We start from the raw sequence: 23,441 nt of genomic DNA, 5'->3' as shown, positions 1-23,441 counted from the left end.
GAGGGATCAGACCCAAACAAAAACAAAAATCATAGCAATTGTTCCCATAACACCAGAATCTATTGCATGCACATGCAAGCACACACACACATACATACACACACACACACACACACACACACACACACACGGTAACTTTCTCATAAGATATATGCATTTTAAATATGAACAAATATGCTTGAAATGACTTTATCACTTTATATTTAGAAGAGAGAGTGGGGGTACAATCTGTCAAAGGAAACATTTTACCTCTTGTTTCCCACCTGCTCATTCCACTTTCCAGCAGCTTGTGGCAGTCCCAGGAATACACAATAACTTTAGGCAAATGTGGCAATTGACTTAAAAAAAATTAAGGTTGTAGAAATAAAAGCCACTGAATGCATCTGACAAAGTAGAAGACCATAGCTGCTGAAGACATATTTAAACTACCTCATGGACAAAAATTGTGTGTATTGGTGTATATTCAAGGTGCACAGACTGACACTTTGGTTAATGTAAAGATGTGTTGTGGGCCTTGTGTAGAGGTACACACCTTTAATCCAGCACAGAGGCAGGTAGATCTCTGTAAGTTCAGGGCTAGCCTGGTCTGTACATAGTGAGTTCCAGGTCAGCAAGGGCTAGGTAGAGAGAAACAAAAAAAAGAAATGTGTGATGTTTGCCATATTAAGAGATTAAGAGGATTACACTAACCTCTCAGTGTAATCCACAGCTGCCATTTGAATGTTTGGTTGGGACACTTAAAATTTGCTTTCTTGTCAAATTTCCATGAAGAATGGTGAACTGTGGTCAGGTGCTCCACTCCAGGTCTCCAGAGGTAGCTACTGTGTAGAGAAGGTGCGCGCTCTCTTCTTCAGCACAGAGGTTTCTTAGGGAAGGAGGAGGGAATGCAACCTGTTACATAACTTGCCGTCCAGGAGAAGACAGAGCCTTTGCATGTACATTATGCAGTGTCAATAATGACCTCCTCCTGGTCCCACGATAAATAGAAATACAGCTCTGAACTTCCTGGAAGCCATGACAACAACAGAAACAGGGCTCCTGTCCTCACAGTTAAACCCATTTCTTGGAAGCTGAGCTTTGATCTCACTGATAGAAAGGACTGTGTGGTACCTGGTGAGCACTCTCCTCTTAGAACTGCAATTCTGATCCCTTTAGAGTGGCTCTTCCTCCTAGAGGGAAAGGGCATCAGCCTGGGGCAAGGTATGGGAGCCAAGGAAATTTCTCTTCATGGTGTGCCAAGTCTGGAGGTTTCCCTAAGGCTTCAAGAATATTCTTGGGCTGGAGAAATAGTTCAATATTAAACACTTGTGCAACTTGTGAAAGGCCCTGGACTAATCCTCACTATAGGCAGGCACACACATGTGTACACACACACTAATGAACACACAGGACCACATACATGCATGCACACGCTTACACACACATGTACACACAAGAGTACACATGCACACATGGGCGCACACATGGAGGAGTACACATACATGCAAACACTGTAACATGAGGGCTGGCTTGTTGGAGTTTCTGTCCTGCTCAGTACCCCACAGCTGGCAAGCCCCAAAGAAAATCACACAGAGATCTCCATAAAATTATAAAACTGATTGGCCCATTAGCTCAATCTTCTTATTATCTCTTGTAGCTTATATTAACCCATTATTCTTATCTATGTTAGCCATGTGGCTCAGTACCTTTTTCAGTGGGGCATGTCACATGTTGTTTCTTCTGTGGTCTGGGTTGGACTGGAGGCCAGCCAGTCCAGTTGGGCGCCACTCTGTAAAAGGAGCAGTGGGCAGCTTCCCGCTGCCTGCCTGGCTAGCTCAGTCAGTAGAGCATGAGACTCTTAATCTCAGGGTCGTGGGTTTGAGCCCCACGTTGGGCGCCAAACACAGGAACACCATGTGAATTATCATTCATAGTGTTGTGTGGATTTATAGTGAGTGCCGTCAACCCACTGTGGGACTTGGGGTGGGTGACGTCATCTTGATGATTCATTCCTCCTACATGTAAAATCAGAATGATCATGCCTCAGTTGTAATTCTAAATGAGGTCATTGTTTTGATAATGCTATGGCTCTTTATTAAGAAATATTTCTATAAATCTAAGTTGTTAATTTCAATTTAATCTTATTTATTTTTCTCCCTTGTCTTCTTGCGTTATATTCGTTCTTCATTTTAATCCACAAAACAAGTAAGAATTTAATTAAGAGACATCTAATGACTTCATGTCTTCCTTCCACCGATTTTATTTTTAAGACTCCCAAGAGTGTGGGGCCGTTAGGATGACGTCACCTTTCACACATGTATTCTTTTCCTTTAAAATTTGCAAAAAATCTGCAGGGCTGGGATATGCCTTCTCTTGAAATGTTTGCAGGCCCACACTATCTGTGGGATCAAAGTTCAGTCAGAGATGGGTTTCCTTTTTTAATGGTTTGGTCCTGAAGTTTAATATCCTAAATTTGTTTATGCAAATGAACTCTCCCAACCTCCTTTGATTCTTCACCCATCCCCTGCCTTGTTCTTTGTACTTAGGAGTGCAGAAATCTCTTGTAAGATTTATAAACCCGGGGAAGACTGACAGTTGATACAGAGGAGTCATTTGATGGGCTTTAGAATCACCATGGAAACAAACTCTGGGCATTTCTGAGAGGTATTCTGGAGGGAGGACCATCCTGACTGTAGGTGATGTCATCACATGGGCTGGGTCCTGGAGTGAACCAAAGGGACAGTGCCAGCTGAGGCACCAGCCTTACTTCCCTCGTGTGCCTCAGACTTCCGCAGTGACTTGCCTGTCAGATAGACTGCAGCCATGAGCCAAAAGGAACTCTTCTTTCTTTGGGTTGCTTTGTCAAGTGCTTTGTGATGGCAATGGGAACAGTAACTAATATAACCTGATAGACAAGGTCTCCTATTTCCCAGCTGGCGACCTTGAGCAATTGTCTTAACCCCTCGGTGACTCCATTTGTACAACAAGGAAATGGCCATGGTAATACTAACACTCCCCTCCACCCTAGAGGGGCTGCCTGGTCATTAACCCAGGACAATATGTAGCTTATATTAAGTGGTCAAAAAAGGAGACTTATATCATTAAACCAAGTGTTCAACAAATGGCGAAAGTGTGCTGTGGTTAAACACTTAAGTTTGGGTTTCTCCCGGAGCCAGAGTTCTGCCTCTTACTGACAGTGGAGTCATAAGCAAGTGACGCTTCCACCCGAGACTCAGTTTCCCCCAGGTGACAATTAGGAGCTGTCGCAGAAAGCCCCTGTGGTGATCACATGGGAGAGCATGTATGGTGTTGGATAGGTAGCTGGTCCAGAGAGGATGGCAGATAACTGGTATCTAGGTTTTAGTCATATTTTAAAAGTCAGCAGCACACTGTGTTTATTTTTATTGTTGATGTACTTTTGGCTTTGGTGTGTGTGTGTGTGTGTGTGTGTGTGTGTGTGTGTGTGTGTGTACCTCAGTTTCATTTACCCCAGAATGACTTCAAATTCCCTAAGTAGCTGAGGATGACCCTGAACTCCAGAGCCTTCTGCCTCTACCTTCCCAAAGGACACTGTTGATTCCAGGCACTTTCCCTGCAGCTGTGTTTCTCAGTGCCACAAATGAGACCCTCCCGGGGAAGATGTGTCAGGCTGTGTCCAGCCAGAGGCCAGGGAATGTGATGATGTGGGCTTATTCTTAGCAGAGAATGGGCTGTGGCCACATCAGCAAAGCCCGAATACTATGGATTAGCTGCGGGATCCCGGCAATGGCCGGGGATCTGAGACCTTCCTTTGTGAGGCCTTTTTGGTAATGCATTTCATGTGGATCAAAAATGCAGAGGATCTGAGTTTCTGGTCCAGCTCTGCAGTGTACCAGTTAGCAGGCCATGGAAGGGATGAATCAGAAAATGTTTGTACCAGCGAAGCAGAGGATTCCCCGGGTGCTTGCCTCCCAGCGGACAGGTCGTACTGGCACAGCCCTGGAGCTTCCAAGGCTTTGCTGCTGAGTGTGGGACTTCAGTCTCAGGGTTGAAGGGCATCAGACGCTAACGATGGCTAAGTTGGGGAGACTACAGTAGGGTAACTGAGGGACAGAGAAACTCTGGAAGCTTAGAGACTAAAGAAGAGAAGGAGGGAGGTGAGTTCAGTCCTGAGCCACATAAGAGAGTTTGGGAATACTTTCTTAGCTTCAGACTCTGTGTGCCACCCCTAGCACCACAGAGACAGAGTTCAGAGAAAGGAATAGATATGCTAAAGGAGAATTTTGAAGAGCGCATCACTTACTTGGGAAGGTGAGATGCATACATTTTGCAATATGGAACTGTTCTGTCCCCACATTTGAGTCCGTTACAACCAGAGGTGGCCCTTCTTAAGGGAAAGCTGGAGCTAATGGAAGGGTGGAGAGAAATCACACTTATCTGGCTTTGGCCTAGCCCACAGAATGACACACTTAGACTCTTCACTGCTACATGGTGGATGTCTGTGAAAGTACCTGGTCTCCACAAAAGCTTGAGTTTCTTAAATGCCTACTATGCTCCAGGCCTTTACACAGTGTTTCCAAGGGAAGACGGGAGGAAACTGTGTCGGAGGTTAAATCATTTGCCTCGGTCATGGCTGTTAAAGTAGCTGAGGAGGTTGAACTTTCTACAGAGGCAGGTCTCTCCATGAGACTCACAGCTGGCCTGCCCATCAGACCAAGGACAGCAGGACCTGAGGGAGGGGTGGGCTTGATGCTCTTTCAGAGCGTACCTGTCAGAGTCGCCCAGATGTGACAGCAGCACCCCGAGAAGGAGCCAAAGACAGATGAACCTTGAAAACATTCTGCAAGAACTGGAGGCAGGAGGCTCCCCCTGCACACGACAAGGATGTGGCATGCCCAGAGCAGGCAGAATGGAGGGCCAAAGGCCCTTAGTGGTTGTCTTAGGCTGAGGGGGGCAAGAGTACTTGGGGTGGGGGGCCCTTCCTTCCCTTGCTACTATTAGACAAGGCCTCGTATAACCCAGGATGATCTAGAACTCTCCACGTAGCCAAGGATCCTCCCACCTCCTCCAAAGAAATATTGGGACTATAGGCGTGTGCTATCATGCCTGGGTTTTCTTTTATTTTTTACTTTTCTTTTTCCTCCTCCTTTTGTTCCTTTTTTTCCCTTCCTTCCTCTGACAGGGTTTGATATGTAGCCCAGACCTGCCTTAAACTCTCCGTTCTCCTGTTACAGCCTTCCAAGTTCAGGGATTGCAGGCGTGCATCACCATGCTTGGCCAGGGCTCGTCTCTGGGGAACAAAATGTTGGAACATTAATGGTGTGCATGATTGTACAATTCTGTGAATTCGCTGAGTCCATTGAGTTGGCTGCTTTAAGTGAATGGGCTGTATGGCATATGAACTCCATTCAGCAGTAAAGCTGCTGCATGCAGCAAAGTAGGAATGAAGGGCCAGCAGTCTCCGCAGCAAGCAGGATGGTTCTTGCCATGCACAGCTGTGCATTCATTCGCTTCCTCACCTCCACCAGTCTGATTCCTGTGCTACTCAGAAGGTCCTCCAATGGCTGCCCCAACTCCCTCATCCATCTGTTGGCTTGCCCCACCCCTCCCCAACTTGTTTTTTATACCATGTCTGTTGGAGTTGGGGCTGTGTCTGCTTCACAGACCAGGAAATAAAGAAACGTGGCCGCCTTTGACCTTGGCCACAGTGAAGGGTGTGGGAAGCTGACCCTGGATAGCTAGGCCTCCTGTCACCGGGCTTTGTATCCACCATCTGCTGGGTTTTAGATAGAATTATGTCCATTCCTTTGTAAACTCCCTTTCACTGTGTGGTGTATTTAACTTGGTCACTGAGAGCAATTGTTACCTGTTGAGTCCCTGCAGTTACCTAAGATTTTCGTTGTTTATTCTGTGTGTTGTCGATGAGGCTGCACTAGACGGTTACGTCTCTGACATGGATGAACTGGTTTCTGTTCCTCCCTTCCCTTCCTCATCTCCCCTCTTCTTCCTCCACCTCCTCCTCCCCTTCCCATTCGCTTTCCTTCTTCCATGAAGGATTGAAGCACTCTACCACTGTGCTACTGTCCTTGGCTCTGCCTCTTTTCTCTTTGATTTCTTTTCCTTCTGTTATTTGACCATTACCTACCTGTATATACTGAGGACCCTCCCCCATCATGTTTTGGACCCATGCGCCCTTAGTGGGGTGCTCTTGTTTTCATTCTCTACAGTGCCATTCCAGGTATTGATCCCCCCTTTTGCGATCCCCAATTTCTATAGTGGTGACAAGGGACCCACTCAGTGTGTGCTGGTCCCGAAGCAAGCACATCACTCGCAGCAATTCAGCTCCTCCATCTTCACATATTCCTCTGAAATAGGTACGGCTGATCACATCCGTGGGTAAGGAAACTGAGCCACAGAGAGGCTACACAGTACACCCCAGGCTGCACTGCAAAGAGGCGGCCCCAGAGCCTCCCTCTCCCCTCATTGCTCCATTATGTGGCTGTCACCTGTGGAGAACTGATGGCATTTCCTACAGCGCTGTCAGGATCCAGTCTCTGAGGCCATTGCCAAGGGCACAAAGCACATGATTCTCTATGCCTATTGGCCTTAGAGAGCAACGATGTCACCTGCCAAGTGGCCCCACCACCCCCTCTGTGAGCTTGCTGACTCATGGTATTCACCCCTACAATCTAAATTTAGAATCCAAAACAGCTAATGTGTCTGCCAGTTTTCATTAGTCCAAGTTTGGATGTACTTAAAGGCATAGAGCTGAGGAGGCTGGATGCTCCAAAGCACAGAGCGGTTCCTTTCCCTATATTTCAACACTCGTCCACTCGCCAGAGCAGTGAGGTCTCATCATGAGAAAGGAAGAAACGAAAACATGGAAGCTCTTAAGCTCCACTTGCTCTACTGTCACCATACAGGAAAACCGTTTGAGCCGGAGGCCTCAGTTTACCCTCAGGGGCCATGCAATCTATTCTGTTGCTATCGCGCACATTGAATTCACCCTCATTCCCCTCCACAACATCCAGAGATTTGTCAGGAAGAGCGGCTGATGATGGCAGGAACACAGGAGCCTCAAGACCCGCACTGGAGGTGAGACCAGACGCTGTGTAGCTGTGTATCCTTGAGCCACATGTGGGCCTTTCCATTATTCAACTTAACTGTAAGCCCAATTATAAAACAATCAAAACCCAGAAGACTTGATGTAACGCTCCTGCAGTCTTACTGGCTATGTGACTGTAGACAAGCTGCTTAGCCTCTCTGAGTTTTTGTTTCCTCATCTGAACAATGGAAGTTATACACCGTCCCACTCCATTTTAGAGAGACTCGGATGAGCTAATAATACCCTTTAAGCTTCTTTCCTGTTGCTGTGATAAAATACCCTGACCAAGGCCACTTACAGGAGAACAGGTTTATTGTGGCCCATAGCTCCGGGTACAAGGTATAGTCTATCCTGAAGGAGAAATCAGGATGGCAGGTGCTCGAGGGACCTGGTCTCATTTGTTCGTCATTGTATCCAGCCAGGAAGGCAGGCAACAAGGGTTGCTTGTGCTCTGCTCACCTTTTTCTTTCTGCAAAGACCAGGGTCTCAACCCAGGGAATGGTACCACCCACACTGGGCGGGTCTCCTCATCTGTTGACCTAATAGAGGCAACCCCACACAGTTACACTCAGGGGTCCAGCTCCCAGGTGATTCTGGCTTTCATCAAGCAGAGAAAAGAGGTTCACCATTACGGCATGTAACACTAGGACTTCCATGTTTTTTACTGTCAGGAATAATGCTACTGTGAGCATTCATTTCCAGGACTGCATGCAGACATGCATTTCTTACTTCTCTTGGATATTTATTTAGGGTTGGAATTGCTGAGCCATGCGCTGACTTTAGTGTCCCCACCTGAGGAACTCCCAGGATGCTCTCCAACATGGCTGAGGCAGGTCACATTCCTACCAGCCGTGTGGAAAGGTGATAGTATGTGAACGTGACTGTCACTCAGTAGTATTACAGTGACTGCGAGATTACAGCCATTGTAGTGGGTGTCAAAGGGCATGTCACTGTGGTTTGATGACTAATGCTGTTGAGGATCTCTTCTGAGTGTGTTCACCTTAGTGTATCTTCTCTGGAAAAATATCAGTACAAAACCTTTGTCCCTTTATATTGTATTAATTAGTAAAAGTTTGTTTGAGTGCGTGTGTGTGTGTGTGTGTGTGTCTTCACATTCAAGTCCCGTATCAAATACATGACGTCAGTTCTGAGGGATATCTTTTCTCCCTTGCTCTTTCCTTTTCGTATTTGTGGTTTGTGTGTTTGTCTGAAACAGCGTCTCATTACATGGCCCTGGCTAGACCTCAGCTCACTATGTGCACCAGCTTGGTCTTGAACCTTCTGCAGCCTTCCCAACTTCCATAGCCTAGTCTGGCCTGGAGCTCACTGCATATGCATCCCAGGCTGCCTTAGTCTCCCACTGTTGGGATCACAGGCATGTGCTACCACACCTGACTGGACTCAGTTTTTCCATGTTTGCATAAGGTCAGGGTCCAGCTTCATTCTTGTGCATGTGGCCATTTGACCAGCAACATTTATTCAAGAAACTACTTCTTCCCCAATAAATGTCTTAGCATCCTTGTTGAAAGTTGGCTAACTGTGGCTAGAAGGGTTTGTTGGGTCACTCACTTTGATTCCATTGACTTAGATGTCTGTGTTAGGCTTTTTTTCTTCTTCTACTGCTGTGATGGAGACCTGAGAAAAGCAGTTTAAGGGGGAAGAATTTCTTCTGGGTCATGATTTCCAAGTCCATCATGGTAGGGAGTGTGCAGTTCACATCATGGTAGCCAAGAAGCAGAGAGAGAAGGACGGAGAGAGGAAATAGCACTAAAGGGCATCCTTCCTTTCATCCTCTGAGGCTCCAAGCATAAAGGATGGTGCCACCACACTCGGGGCTGGTCTTGCCCGTGAGTTGGTCTCTGGAAACACACACAGACTTGCCCAGCAGAGTGCTTCGCTAGTCTCCTAGGGATTTCTGAGTCCAGTGGTGTTGATGGTCATGATAACCCATTACAATGTCTATCCATTTCCAGGCAATCCCACCCAAGTTTTAAAATTGGCGAGTGTGAGTCTTTCTACTTTACTTATCTATTTTTGAGAGTGGGGGTTGAACCTAGTTTCTCACACATGCTAAAACACATTCCACCACTGAGCAATACCCCAACTCTGTCCCTGCCTCCCCTGAGATGGTTTGGGTATTGTGGATCCCATGGATTTGCAGCCACCATGCCTCCCGTCAGTTTCTGTGAAGATATGACTCTATCTTTAATGTTATATCCACGGGATTGTATTCCAGGGCTGTTATTTTCACGTTTCTGTTTTGTCTCAGTTTTGTTCCTTTAACCCTGTGTTATAAACATTGTCCCCTGATGACCAGCTTCTCTCACGTGGGCTTGGCTACATGACCTGGTTGCCTTTCTACTGGTGTTTCTGAATCTCTACATGTTAGCTATGTTCTTGCTCCATTCCCCAACCCAGGAGTGCATTTGGGTCAGTGTATTGGGAGATACCCCCAGAAATGACCTTAGAGGAGTTTAGTTTCCTCTGTAAACCACTGCAGACATTTTCCCACGTTGACAATATTACCCTTATAATTCAGATTTTGATGCAATATCCTTAACATCATTGAAACAGTAAAAGCAAGCAAAAACCCCAGGAAGTCAGACCTCACTCTTACATCTTAGAGAAGTCATCTTGCCAGATGGCTCAGCAGGTAAAGGCACCGAGCCTGATGACCCTGCAGCCTATCCCCAGGACCCACATGGTGGAAGGAGAGACCAACTCCAGAAAGTTGTCCTCTGACCTGCACATACAGTTGTCACACGGTCACTGTAACGACAACAGCAAAATTCCAAGTATATGAGACATTTGTCTTTTTTTTTTCCCGATGATTGACAGAGATCTAGTATCGATCGCTATGAGAGCACCAAACGGGACTCGAACCTGCGTCCTCTGGCACTAGAGCAGAGCGTTAGGTGCTCCTAGCTGCTGAGCCACGGCTCCAGCTGCTGAGACATTTGTCTTGAACTAGCTTTTTTACAATTCTGAAACCTGGATAATGAAACACTCCTCAGAATAGTGGCTGAATGTGTTTGAGATGTCTCTGGAGAATTCTAGGCGTCACACGAAGAGATGGGATACGCAATGATGACAATAAGAAACATCTCTGTCTACAGAAGAAAGCAAACTATGAGATACGGGAACAGCGCTTGGGATACTTTGGCCCTGTTATGAGAGTGAATGACAGCAGATACCCGAAGACAGCACTGCTTGGAGGAATGCACAGGATAAGACAAATAGGAAGGCCCCCAAAATGCTGGCTAGACAACATAAAAGAAAACTGTGGATCCTTGGGTATAACAACAACACAAGCGTCTAGGACTGTCCAGGATAAGAACAACTGGAGAACCGCCATAAACTCATGCATGCTTAATCATTTTGGGGGCATAAATAATGATGATGATGATGGTGATGATGATGATGGTGATGATGATGGTGATGATGATGATGATGATGATAGTGATGATGGTGGTGGTGGTGGTGGTGATGATGATGATGATGATGTGTCACATGATACACTCCTTTAATCCCAGCACTTGGAGGCAGAGGTAGACAAATATCTATGAGTTCAAGGCCATCTTGGACTACAGAGTGAGTTCCAGGACAGCCAGAGCTATGTAGAGAAACTGTCTCAAACAAATAAATGGATAAAAGAAGAAGAAAGACACTGGTCTTCCTGAACCTGCTCTGTCATCTGGAAAGCAGAGATGGTGAGATGACCATAGAGCTGTTTGGAGGGTTAACGGTCTCGCCCCACAGCAGAGCTAAGTAGGCAGTAGTTAGTAGTGCTGAGAGGTCCGTTATTTTCATTGATAAAAGAGAAGTCTTTGGTGTCCTTAGTTACAAGAGATAGAGGACAGAGACAGGGAAAGATAAAGAAAATGGCCAGCGAGTGTTCGTTGGCCAAAGCCAACAAACAAAGGCCCACTCTCCTGCGCATGTCCTAAACCCTGGCCTTTAAAACAACAGCAGAACTTAGACCTATGCTGCGGGAGTATCTTCCGCTGCCTCAGCCAATAGTCGCTGAAGCACGAGCCCACTGGGGCGTGGTATATTTCTCTTTTAAAAAGAGACACAGATCCCGGATCAGGCCCTCTTGGTTCCGGCGCTTGGTCCCGGCTCCTGCTCCTGGTTCCTGCTCCAGCGACTAGGCTCCTTTCCTGACGGTTTATGGTGTATGTAAGTTTTACCCCCCAAAATAAATAACCCCTTAAAACATAACTGGTGTGGGATTGATTCGCCGATAGACCTAGAATCCTAAGAGAATGACTCTCAGGTATGGTACCTCCATCTTCTGCTTATGAATAAACTCTCCAGACTCTGGATCCTAAAGCATCCAGAAGCAAGAAGCACCTCTTCTGACTGGACGATCTGTCCTCAAACTTGTCCCATTTGCATTTTCTGGCCCATCTAGTCTCTAACCAGTGTAAACTCCATGTAAAAAAATGTGTACTCTACTTGCCCCAAATTTCATCCTAAGAGTAGGGCAGCACCAAGCCCTAGGCTTAGGGTGCATCCAAGGGAGGAAGCAATCCAGCTGCCTTCCCGAGCTCCTGCCTCCTCCATGATGGGTGGTAGCCTGCATCTGTGAGCCAAAACCCACCCATCCTTCTCTAAGTGGCTTTGGTCTGGGTGTTCTGTCAGGGTGGCAGGAAAGGTAGCTAATACAGATGACTTGGTAGCAGCTCCCTGCACTGAAGTACTGAGGGGACACAGGAGAGATAAGGCATCCATCCCTTCGACGGCTGTGAGATTATGTGGAGATACATGGGTTCTTCACATTAGTGAGTGACGATATTCACGTTTTCCTCCCAGGGTACTGGGGGTCCCTTAAAAGGAACTCAGTATTTGAGACCTTGGAACGTTAATCTTATCCCCTTCTGATGTCTGATGAGTCTGGTTTCTGAGTTTTAGGATTTCCTGATCTGAGCCCTGTCTGCCCTGAGGTCCGAGTCAACCATCAAGATGAGTGAGTGGAGGCTGGGGGTGTAGCTCAGTGGAGAGAGCATTTGCCTGGATTCCATCCCCAGTACGAAACCATGACGGACGAAATCAGGCGTCATGGCACATGCCTGTGGGCCCAGCACAGGAAAGGTAGAAGCAGGAATGTCAGAAGTTCAAGGCCATCCTCGACCACATAGTGAGCCTGGGACATATGATACTCTGACTCAAAAGAAAAAAGCCCTGAGTGCGGTGGGAGTGGTTATCTACTGCCTTGCTGTACTGTGGAGATGCTCAGATGCGGTGGGAGTGGTTATCTATTGTCTTGCTGTACTGTGAAGATGTCAGGTATGGTGGGAGTGGTTATCTACTGCCTTGCCGTACTTGTGGAGATGTTCAGGTGCATGCGGTCTTTGTTTGCACTTCTCTTCAGGCAGTGTGAAGCATGCATAGCTTCTGGCAGGCTGCAGATGTGCTGCCACACTGCAGACTCTCTCTCGGGATGCCTAGAATGTTTCTGAAGGCTCACTCTTGGCTCTGGCAGCTGAGAATGCAGCGCTAAATAAAAAGCCCCAGGCCATGGCCGACTGGGCTGGCCTGTGTTCATTCATGCCCATGACTCGCTGAGTTCTGAAAGACACCAACTCTCAGAGGACAGACAGTGTAGTAGGTGGTGAAATTCTTGTCTTCATGCAGTTTAACTAACTGTAAATTGGAGCTTCCTGTCTATGGTGAGATATAGAAAGAAGGTATTAACAAGTAGAGACATAAATCCACACGAATGACGCATAGACCGAAGCTTGCCCAAGAATCTAAAGAAAATGTGTTGAAATATTGGTTTTAAGTGCTACATTTTCCATTTCTCCTATGGCAAGTGAATTCTTGCAATCCAGAAATGTTTTGTTGAGTATTCACCACGTGTTGTGCAGTAGATGCCATCATGTGTCAATCTTTGCACTCTCACCTGTATTAGTTAGGTGTTCATCATCCTGCAACTGTCACAGAATACCCGAGACAATCAACTTACAAAGAGAAAAGGTTTTTTCAGGTCCATAACTTGAGAGGTTCCATCTGGGGTCAGTTGTTCCTGTTGCTTTGGGCCTGTGGTGAGGCAGAGCATCAAGTGGTGGGGAAAGCCTGGCTGGATGTGAAAGAGAAAGAAAATGAAGGGCCAGGGTGCCGGTAGCTGCTCAGGGACATGCCCCAGTGACCTAACGTCCTTTTTCTGGACCTCACTTCCTGAAGGCTGAACTACCTCTAAACAGAGCCATGGGCTGGGGCCCAGGTCTTTGAGACAATACTTATCCAACCGTAGCATGTTCCCATATGAATGAGGGAATGGGGCTTCTATGACGTGAGAGTCTTGTTTGGGTTCCCTGGTGATGGACAGAGGTTTTCCAAGCCAGACCTCCTTCTCTCTTGTGTGCATAGCAACTAAGTCCTCCTTGGGGGACTTCACCATGGCTTTGATGTTGTGTTTCTTTCCCTGCAAGGCCTGGCTTCTCCACTCCTATGAGAGCAAGCTTTTGTGGCTGAGACTGTAGTTCAGTTGGTAGAAAGCTTACCTAGCATGCAGTAAGGTCCTAGGTTCAATCCCAGTGCTGCCCAAGGTTCCAGGAATTAAGATTCTCCCCAGGGTTCTGTCTGTCTCAGTGTAACCATCTTTGCCACCCCAAGCCCAAGTGTGCCTGTGTGCAATGCTACCTCCACAGAGACACAGCTGTGAGGTAGCTTTGGGGGCACTGTTTAGAAGTCAACAGCAGAAAGCTGCAATTAACCCACCCTGGAGCTTGTCAGGGCCTCCATCCCATTGCCGTGCGGCTTCTAGGTTGCTCAGCTCTCCTAAAAATAACACAGCCCAACATCTGGCACTGTCGGGAGAAGGAGGTAAACCTATGGGTCACTGACACGTGAAAAGCCAATAGTTATTGCTCTGCAGAAGGAGCAGTTCCCTGATTTCCTCTTCTGGTGTGGGGACAAAAGAGCATGGGGCTTTCTTTTTTATTTCTAATTTTTTCCCCTATATTCTTCAAATTTTCTAAAACTATACGTTGCTTTTATAATGGAAAAGTAATTTCTCTTAGAAAATCAGCTATTTAGGAAGAGCAGGGGGTCAGGGGAAGAAGAGGACAGAGGGGGAGTGAGCAGAGCACACTATATACACGTCTGAAAATGTCCAGAGTCAACCTGCTGTTCGTACAGTTAATACATGCTAATAAGAGAAGAAAAATTAGTCTAGTAAGACAAAAATTAAATCTGGGTAATAATTTTATACTCTCTTCCACGTTCCTAATCTGGCCCTGATTCTGACTCTAAGGAATATGAAGTCTTGGACTGTATGGTTTTCTCTTTCTTGTCTTGTTCTACTACATGGTTCTCACTACATGGCCTAAGCTCCCCTTGAACTCGTGGTCTTCCTGTCCCAGTCTCTTCAGTGTTGGCTTGCGCCGTCATGCCAGGAAGCCTGTGGGATTGCGTCCACACAGAGGGATGTTCGTGAGAACCTTGCCTGTCCATCCACACAGCTCTGTGACTTTGGGCAAGCCACTGACTGTCCCTTTGCTTCTGTCTCCCAGTCAGCGCAGCTGTCTCTCAGAGCGTCTGCGAGGACAACGTGAAGGGACAGATAGGCAGAGAGCTCTCGGCAGTGTCCAGCACCGCCTCGTGATATATATTCACTGCTAAACTCCGAGTCACCGGTGGCATATGTAGGGTCCTCAGGATCTGCTGAGGCCTGTAACTTTTTTTTGTTTTAAGACAAGGACCCCTTTGTAGTTCAGGCTTGGAGTGGAGCTTGTGGTCCTCCTGCCTCAGCTCCCAAGAACTGAGACTATAGCCATAAGCACTGTGTGACTCTTGGCCTTGGGTATTACAAGATCTTCAGATTTATTATACTCAATCTTTTCTTCCCCAGTTTTCCAATTTTATTTTATTATATATTATACATACTTATTTAAAGCTGTCAACTTTTCATCTAGCTCTTTCCATTTTTTAAAAAAAATTTTTTTGACAATTTCTTCTAGCATAAGGGACTTTGTGTTCATGTTCCCCACCTCATTCCTTCCTCATCTTCCTTCGCCCACACCCATTGACCCCTTCTTTATTCTAGATGCTCCTGCTTCTACTTTGATGCCTTACCGTTTTTGTTTGTTTGTTTGTTTGCTTTGTTTTGGGGACAGAGTTTTTCTGTGTAGCCCTGGCTGTCCTGGAACCTACTCTGTAGACCAGGCTGGACTCAAACTCACAGAGACCTGTCTGTCTCTGTCTCCCAAGTACTCGGATTAAAGGTGTGTACCTCACTTTTGTGTGTGTGCAGCCTTATGCAAGTGGTTATGGTGACTGCAAATGTCTTGTCATATCCAGAAGACTGCATTCTGTAGTGCTCCTCCCCCATCCTCTGGACCTCACTCTGTAGTGCTCCTCCCCATTCACTGAATCGCACTCTGCAGTGCTCCTCCCCATCCTCTGGACCGCACTCTGTAGTGCTCCTCCCCATTCACTGAATCGCACTCTGCAGTGCTCCTCCCCATCCTCTGGACCGTACTCTGTAGTGCTCCTCCCCATCCTCTGGACCACACCCTGTAGTGCTCCTCCCCATCCTCTGGATCGTACTCTGTAGTGCTCCTCCCCATCCTCTGAATTGCACTCTGTAGTGCTCCTCCCCATCCTCTGGATTGCACTCTGCAGTGCTCCTCCCCATCCTCTGGACCGCACTCTGTAGTGCTCCTCCCCCATCCTCTGGACCGCACTCTGTAGTGCTCCTCTCCATCCTCTAGACCTCATCCTGTAGTGCTCCTCCCCATCCTCTGGACCACATCCTGTAGTGCTTCTCCCCATCCTCTGGATCGTACTCTGTAGTGCTCCTCCCCATCCTCTGGACCGCACTCTGTAGTGCTCCTCCCCATCCTCTAAACCACACTCTGTAGTGCTCCTCTCCATCCTCTGGACCACATCCTGTAGTGCTTCTCCCCATCCTCTGGATCGTACTCTGTAGTGCTCCTCCCCATCCTCTGGACCGCATTCTGTAGTGCTCCTCCCCATCCTTGGGCTCTCACAGTCTTTCCACCCCCTCTTCCAAGATGCTTTCTGGCCTGGGAATGGGTGATATAGATGTCCTATTTGGGGTTGGGAACTCCACATTATTTTATTCTCCACAGTTTGATAAGTTACTAGACTTTGCTTTGACCATTGCCCACTCCTGAAGAGGCTTCTCTGACTTCAAGTTACAGCAGTCTTAGGTACAAACATCAATATGCAGGAAGCCCTTGAACTATGCTTACGTTAACAAAGCACCAGTAGTAGATTTCCCGGTAGGATCTGTGTCCTCCCTAGCTATAGGCTTTTGCCCAGTCTATACTACCAGGCATGTGTTCCCTCCTGGGGAGCAGACTTCAGTTCCAATCAGGAAGCAGTTGGTTGCCCTGGTTCTATGATGTCACTATTGTGCCTGTGGGCATATCTTGGCTGGCAGGTTGGTATTATTGAACATGAATTCCTAAGCTGAGTTAGATCCCCGATAACCTTTCTTCCCAGCAGCGTTCACGGCACTGGGCGAGCTAGTCAGCAGGTGCAACAGTGCCAGCTCAGTGCCAGGTTGATTTCACGGTGTCCTGGAGCCAAAGTGAGTGCTGTCTTCACCAATAGGATCTTACCGTTTAGTTCCGGTGAGCAATCAGGAGCACTGGCCATAGACCGTGTTGTCTTGGGAGATCTCTGGCTAACAATTCTCAACCTTTGGGGCTGGGATTTGGATTCTAAAACCTATGACTTCTGTTTTTCGTGGGTGAGGCGATTTACAGGAGGGGGTGCCAGTCATCACATTCCGTGCACTGAGCTCCTGCTTACGTCTACACCACATAACTACCACCTGGATTCGGATGAAAACATGTCAGGCACCCCAGCAGGCTCCTTCAGGCCCCTCTCCCCACTACAGAACCTCTCCTCTGATTTCAATATTCACAGAAAAATTTGCTTAGCCCCAAATTTTCTGTTACTCAAAAACACAGCAGCAAACCCTTTTTGTGAGATTTCTTCTGCTGAGCCTTCTGCCTGGGAGGTTCAGCTTTACCACCAGAGAGCGTTAGATGACTCTACTGCTGTGACATTTCTTCTGAGTATCTCAGTTTGTACACCCATCAACTCACTGATGGGCGTTTGGGTTGTATTCCGTTGGGGCCCTTGCTGGTACTTTGCCTGCTGTTGGCTATCTTCTGGCTGTGGATTTTTATTGGCACCTATGAAATTGCTGAGAAAGGGGTCGTTAACTTGACAGTATAAATAGTCTTTATACACTGAGCACGTGTGTCTGGAAGGGAATCAGAGATGGCCTGTGACAGAACACGAATTTGGTTAGAACATTCCAGAACAACTATCTGCTTCTGCCACCCTCACTTACTTTGTATATTGAGTCTCCTGTGGATCCTTTTGTCTGGCAAATTCTTTCTCTCTCCCCTGTGTAACCTAGGGTGACCTCAAACTTGTGATCCACCCTTCTCAGCCTTCCAAGTACTAGGATTCTAGACATGCACGTTTAATAACCAGCTTGTGTAATGCATTTCCTTAGGGTTCCTTTAGAAAGAATATTCACCCTAGCGGCCAGGGAGATGGCTCAGTCATGGAAGTACTCGATGTAGAAACATGAGTTTAAATCTCTGGCACTCACATAAAATTGAGGCGGGGCAGTGTGAGCCTATAAACCCAGCACTGGAGAGTGAGAGACAAGAGGATCCAGGGGGAGGGGAGCTTGCTGACCAGCCAGTCCAGCTGAATCAGTGAGTCCCAGACAAATGAGCGATCCTGTCTTAAAAACTGAGGTAGTGAGCAATTGCGGAAGACTCAGAATATTGACCCCGGCCTCCACATATGTGAGCCCACACCTGAACAATCACATATGTACATATACACATACCCACGTGAATGTGTTTGTACACCACACATGAAAAAAATAAATAAATAATGTTCATGTGACCCACACACTCATGTTGTGGAACATCGAGGAGAATGAAAATTCACATGTCCTCCTTTCATTTCGTCTTTGTTGCGTTCTCTTTCTCTTTTTAAACAGAGCGAGAGCAGAGTGATGACTGAGAAGAGGCCATGGCTCTAATTCTGTGGGTAATGCCTGCGATTTTGCACAAGGCAGGCACACGGAAGGGGTAGACTACAGAGACTTCACAGGAATGAGTGCAAAGTAGGGAGATCAGGACTTTTTGTATTTAGAGAAGTGTGTGTGTGTGTGTGTGTGTGTGTGTGTGTGTGTGAATCTAGCCTCTACCTCCCTTCTACCTTCCCTTTGGAGGAATTATCATAAATGGCTTCTGACACCAGCAGGATGGCATCTTTGTACCACCCTTGTCCCCTCCGAGATGTTAACTTGGCATCCAGCAATTTCAAATTGACCTCACCGTCAAGGCTGACAGGAAATGTGCCTGCCACATTTTCTCTGTGACTTTCTTCTCCTTTCTCAAACCTAGAGAACCATTACAGTTCGAATGGTTCACGAGTTCGTCAGTGACCAGGTGCCCAACGGTTGTCGTCTTTACTGCTGCTGTGGTAAAACGGCCTGACCAGAGCACCTTAAGGGAGAAAGGGCTTGTTCTGGCTCACAGTTCAAGCACACAGTGAACCAAGGCACGGAAGTCAGGGTGACAGGAGCAGGTGACTTTGTCCCCTAGGTGAGAGGCAGAGAGCAACGGATGCATGCATCCTTCTTATATGTAGTCCAGGCTTCTGCCCAGGGATGCTGTTATCCACAGTGGGAAGGTCTCACGCTTGCTTCAGTTAACATAAGATACTCTCCCACAAGTACTCCCAGAGGGCTCCTACCCCAGGTCATTTGGGGTTTCAAGTAGACAACTGAGATTGACCATTGCAGGAATTATTTCCCAGACTGCTCTTGGGCTCTCTCCGATTATGAACGGACACAGCCCCCAATGCCTTTGCTCCGGCATATGGAAGCTGCACCTTTTATTAGAGGAAACTTTGTGGCCCTAGTGAGAAATGTGTGAGACTTTGATCCTGTTGGTGTTAAGGATACAAATACAGAGGCCAGACCACCCACAGTATGACCTCATACAAATTACCTCATCTGTCTGTGTCCTCAGTTTCTCTGTCTGTGAAATCAGAGAAGAAAACAGCCCTTAACTTCACAAGACATGTTAAGTCTTCAATAAGAACCATAGAAATGTTTATTTTTGTTTTTGTTTTTTTCGAGACAGGGTTTCTTTGTGTAACCACTCTGACTGTCCTGGAACTCACTTTGTAGACCAGGCTGACCTCCAACTCACAGAGATCCACCTGCCTCTGCCTCCTGAGTGCTCGAATTAAAGGTGTGCACCACCACCGCCCATCTAGAAATGTTTATTTTTATTATTTACCTGGAAAATGGGCTTTGAAGAAGTAAAATAAAAGTGAACATTGGGCCAGCTGCAGCACTTGGGGAGCAGGCACCTCACTCATCTGAGCAGCACAGTGGAGCTGATGCTGCTGATGGGGCGCGGATGAGCTGGATCTGGCCCTGTCCCACATCTGCCTTATGACGGTGTGGCCAGGCGGCCCTGGGGAATGCCCTCTCCCTTCTATACCTGAGGTGCGGGGGAGAACTGGTCCCCAGGTCATAAGAGTGGGAGAGCTGTCCCTGCCACTCAGCAGTTGCAGCTCTTGGGAGAGTGGGTCCCTGTACCTCACCTGGGCAACATTAGCTGCTGGTGTAGGCATGGGAGAGCCGCCCCTGAGGGTGTGAAGGCAGGAGAACTGGCCCTGCCCCTTGCTAATAGCTTAGGGGGGTGAACTAACCAGGGCAGTGCTGGAGAGAACCTGGGAGAGCTGGCTGGGTACCAACCCCGCAACTACCCAGGCCCAGTACCAGGGTTACAAGTTGGCCCACCCCAACATCCACCTCATCTGTGATCTGCTGGAGCACATGGAGGAGTCCATCCTGCAGACTCAAAGCTGCAGGATCTCCGTGATTCAAGGCAATAATAGCAGGATGACCAAGAGGTGTTCCAGTAAGGGCTGAGCATGGATAGTGTTAGCAGAAGCCAGGGGCCTCAAATTGCACCAATGAACACTTGCAAGTAAAGATATGTGGACAAAAGGGTTTACTGTGTGACACCCACTGTCCCACACTACAGCTTCCATGATGAGATTGATTTTTTTTCCCTTTCTTTTCCTCTTAAATTTTATTTTGTTTTATTTTGGCAGGGGAGGTTGAAGGGCAGTGGATGGGCACAAAAGGTCAGGAAAATTAATGGGACTGAGATGCATGATGTGTAAAACAAAGGATAAATAAAGAGAAAGCTAAGAAAACGAACACTGGGGATAGGGAAGTGGCTCGGTTGGTAGGGCACTTGCCCAGCCAGCACCAAACAACTGGGTGTGGCGGTTCCCTAGCTCTCAGTAGGTTGAGGCAGAGGATCGGATCAGGAGTTCATGGCAGTCCTCAGCTACTAATCAACTTCCAGGTCAGCCTAGGTTTTAAGAGACCTTGTTTTATGCTTTGTTTTTAATTATTTAAAAAATATCAAATAAACATTGTTAACTTTCTGATAAAAATTGCCGAGTGGAGAGAGTGGCTCTGTTCCTTCTGTGACCTCAGGCCCTAGCACTCCTGGGGACTGTTGTGCTCCCAGAGGAACACGCACAGCTTCTTCCGGCTGTGTGAGCTGGGGTGGGGTGGGGGGGATGACTTGAGTTTCCTGGATATTGTTCTGCCCAGCCCTACAGATCACAAGCTCCTGGGGGCTTTACCCTAAGGTTGAATCGCTAACCCAACTAGACCCTTTTCAAAAGCACTGTTTCCACACCTGACCCCACTGTTGACTCAATTGTCTGTGAGTGACAGCGCTCCTTTGGCGAACTTGCCAGATCCAAGGGGCGCACAAAGGATTGCAGTGGGTGGGGGAGTCGATTCCCAGGTTCAGCCTCTGGAGATCCATTGGAAAGGATGGGTGGATCCCTGGAATCTGTATTTTGCCCCCGGTGATCTTTTAGTGAACACTGTGAATAGGCGTGCCCTGTGGTTCCCACATCCCCTCCTCCTCTTTTGAACCCGAGGCTTCCTTCATCTCCATCCCATCCCCTGGGCTGTGGCCTGAGTTCTCAGCTGCAGCTCTGGAACTGGAAAGGATGGGAACCTCATTGGTATGCAGGGCTCTCTTGTCTCTGTGCCACTAACAGGAGCTGAAGAAGGGCTGGCACATCTCTTTGGGATTTTCCATTCCTCCTGGCCCTTCCGGAGTTGGCTGGACACCAGTTTGCCAAGGGGAACAAGGACAGCACAGGGGCACTGAGACATCTGCCTATTGACATCTTGAAAGTGGACAGTGGGTCCTTCCAGAAGCTCTGCCAAATTCTTCCTTCCCTTGTTCCTAGTCCCTTCTCCCCCAGCCTCCTTTTACAGCGCACACCTTTACAGGGAGAGCTGTATTCCGTGAAGACCTGAGGGACTGAGCGCCCTTTGGATAGATTGATTGGCTGGTTGAGGTCTCTCTGCTTTGGGCCTTAAGCAACCCTCCCCACCTTACCGTCCCCAGGAGCTGACATGTAGGCATGTGCCACTGCATCCAAGAATTGTTTGATTTCTAGCAAAGTGGTCCTTGCTCACAAGATACATAAGGTGAAACAGAGGCTTCAGTCGACATCCTCGGCCCAGTGCCACACTCCTGTATCCCAGCAGCACTCAGGGCTTTTCAGGTGGGGACTGGATATCCCCAGTAGGCTTACGTGGTGGTAAGATTTTAAGTATTATCTCCTCATGGATGTATGACAGGTGAGAATTAGCTCAAGGAACCAATAATGTACTTTTCCAGTCCTTTATTATGGCTTTGTGAGTCCAAGTAGACTATATACTATCATTGTCTCTTTTTACTTCTGGAGATGGGTGGTGATGAACTATAGAGTGAACATCCTGTAGCCAAAACCCAGAGTTGGGTATTGTCAACACCCTTCTTTCCTTTCTCCCCACCCCCCCCCAACAAGGTTTTGCTATATAGTCCAGGCTAGCCTTGAGCTTGTGATCTTTCTGCTTCCACCTCCTGTGTGATGGGATTATAGGTGAACATCACCATGTCTGGCTCAAAGTCAGCATCTTTGAGTTTCGTCCTTGGACAGTGAAGCCACATGCCCAACTCTTGCGACACTCTTACTGTTTCCCCTCCGTGTTCCTCACTTGAGTATGCTGCCTTCAGCACCAAGGTCTGTTGCAAATCCAGGACTGCATTCTGGATTGTTCTGAGCCTACCATGCAGCTACCCTGACTAAGAACGTGAGCTGGAGCAGAGAGTCATGGTTCATTTGTGCTCACCGCTGTAGAATCTCTCACCGCTCAGAGATCATAGCTTCTCTTCTCACCTGTATTGTCGTGAAGTTGGGGGCTTGAAATGGACCCTAAACCTGGCAGATACTCCAGATGAAGACCTTTCCCGGCACCCAATCAGCCACAGTTTGTGCAGCCCAGGCTTTCATGTACCAGAGGATGTGGGAGTGGAGAGGGCCACTGAGAAAAAGGTAGAGCATCCCTGGCTTTGAAGGACCAGTGTCACTGTTAACAGGCTCTAAACTCCTAGACGCATGTAGCATCTTCATGCTATGTCCTGTATAACCAACAAGAGGCACATCTGTGCATGTAGTAACTCTTTATTTAATAATTGTGTATCTGTGTGTATGGAATGTGTGCAGTTTGGAGAACAACTTTTCAGTTGGTTCTGTCCTTCCACCTTGTGGGTCCTTTTTACCCGTCAAACCATCTCACTGGCCCCATCTATGTATTTAATTTTTTTTTTTTTTGCTTATAGGCTCTCAATATTTAAAAATATTCTGGCTAGTGTTAATACAGGTTGAGAATTCCTTGTGATAGCTCATCCTTTAATCCCAACCCTTGAGAGACAGAGGCAGGCAGGTCTCTATTTTGAAAGCTAACTTGGACTACATGGCAAGTTTCAGACCAGCCAGGGTTACGTAGTAAGACCCTGTCTCAAAGAAAGAGAGGAAAGAGAAATGGGGGGAGAGACAGAGGCATCCAATTTGGATTTTAGAATGCTCGCCTTTGAAATCTTGGGCTAGGACTCAAGTACAAAGACAAGATTCATTTAGGTTTCATAGTCACTCATACCTATAGTGTGAACATCATTTTATATTTTTAAAAATAATTCTGTGCATGCCACAGAGCTAAGATGTGTGGAATTTTCCATCTGTGGCATCAGGTCAGTGTTCAGAAAGTGTTTGGGTTTGTTCTAGATTTCAGATTTTGAGATTTAGGCATGCCCACTTGTGTAATTAGTATCAATAGTCCAAAAACCCAGATCACCACAGGCACTGAAATAGAAGAGTGGATTCTGGGGACCCTTGATTCCAGATTACCTTTCAGTCTGGCACCTGGGGAGATTTCTGCCTAGCTGGAGGAGGGGATGATCTAATGGAACCTGCCCCAGTAAATCCT

The 23,441-nt window shown here is 47.3% G+C and overlaps 1 protein-coding gene across 2 annotated transcripts in view; it reads left to right on the top strand.

Moving 5' to 3' along the window:
* The window catches only part of Iqck (IQ motif containing K), a 125,699-nt gene that overhangs the window by 94,807 nt on the left and 7,451 nt on the right, over positions 1-23,441 (top strand). The window lies entirely within an intron of this gene.

This window comes from Myodes glareolus, chromosome 7 (assembly GCF_982192425.1).
Source record: "Myodes glareolus chromosome 7, mMyoGla1.1, whole genome shotgun sequence".
Classification (NCBI taxonomy): domain Eukaryota; kingdom Metazoa; phylum Chordata; class Mammalia; order Rodentia; family Cricetidae; genus Myodes; species Myodes glareolus.
The sequence above is the reverse complement of the archived record's forward strand: the minus strand, read 5'-3'. Positions and strand labels throughout refer to the sequence as shown.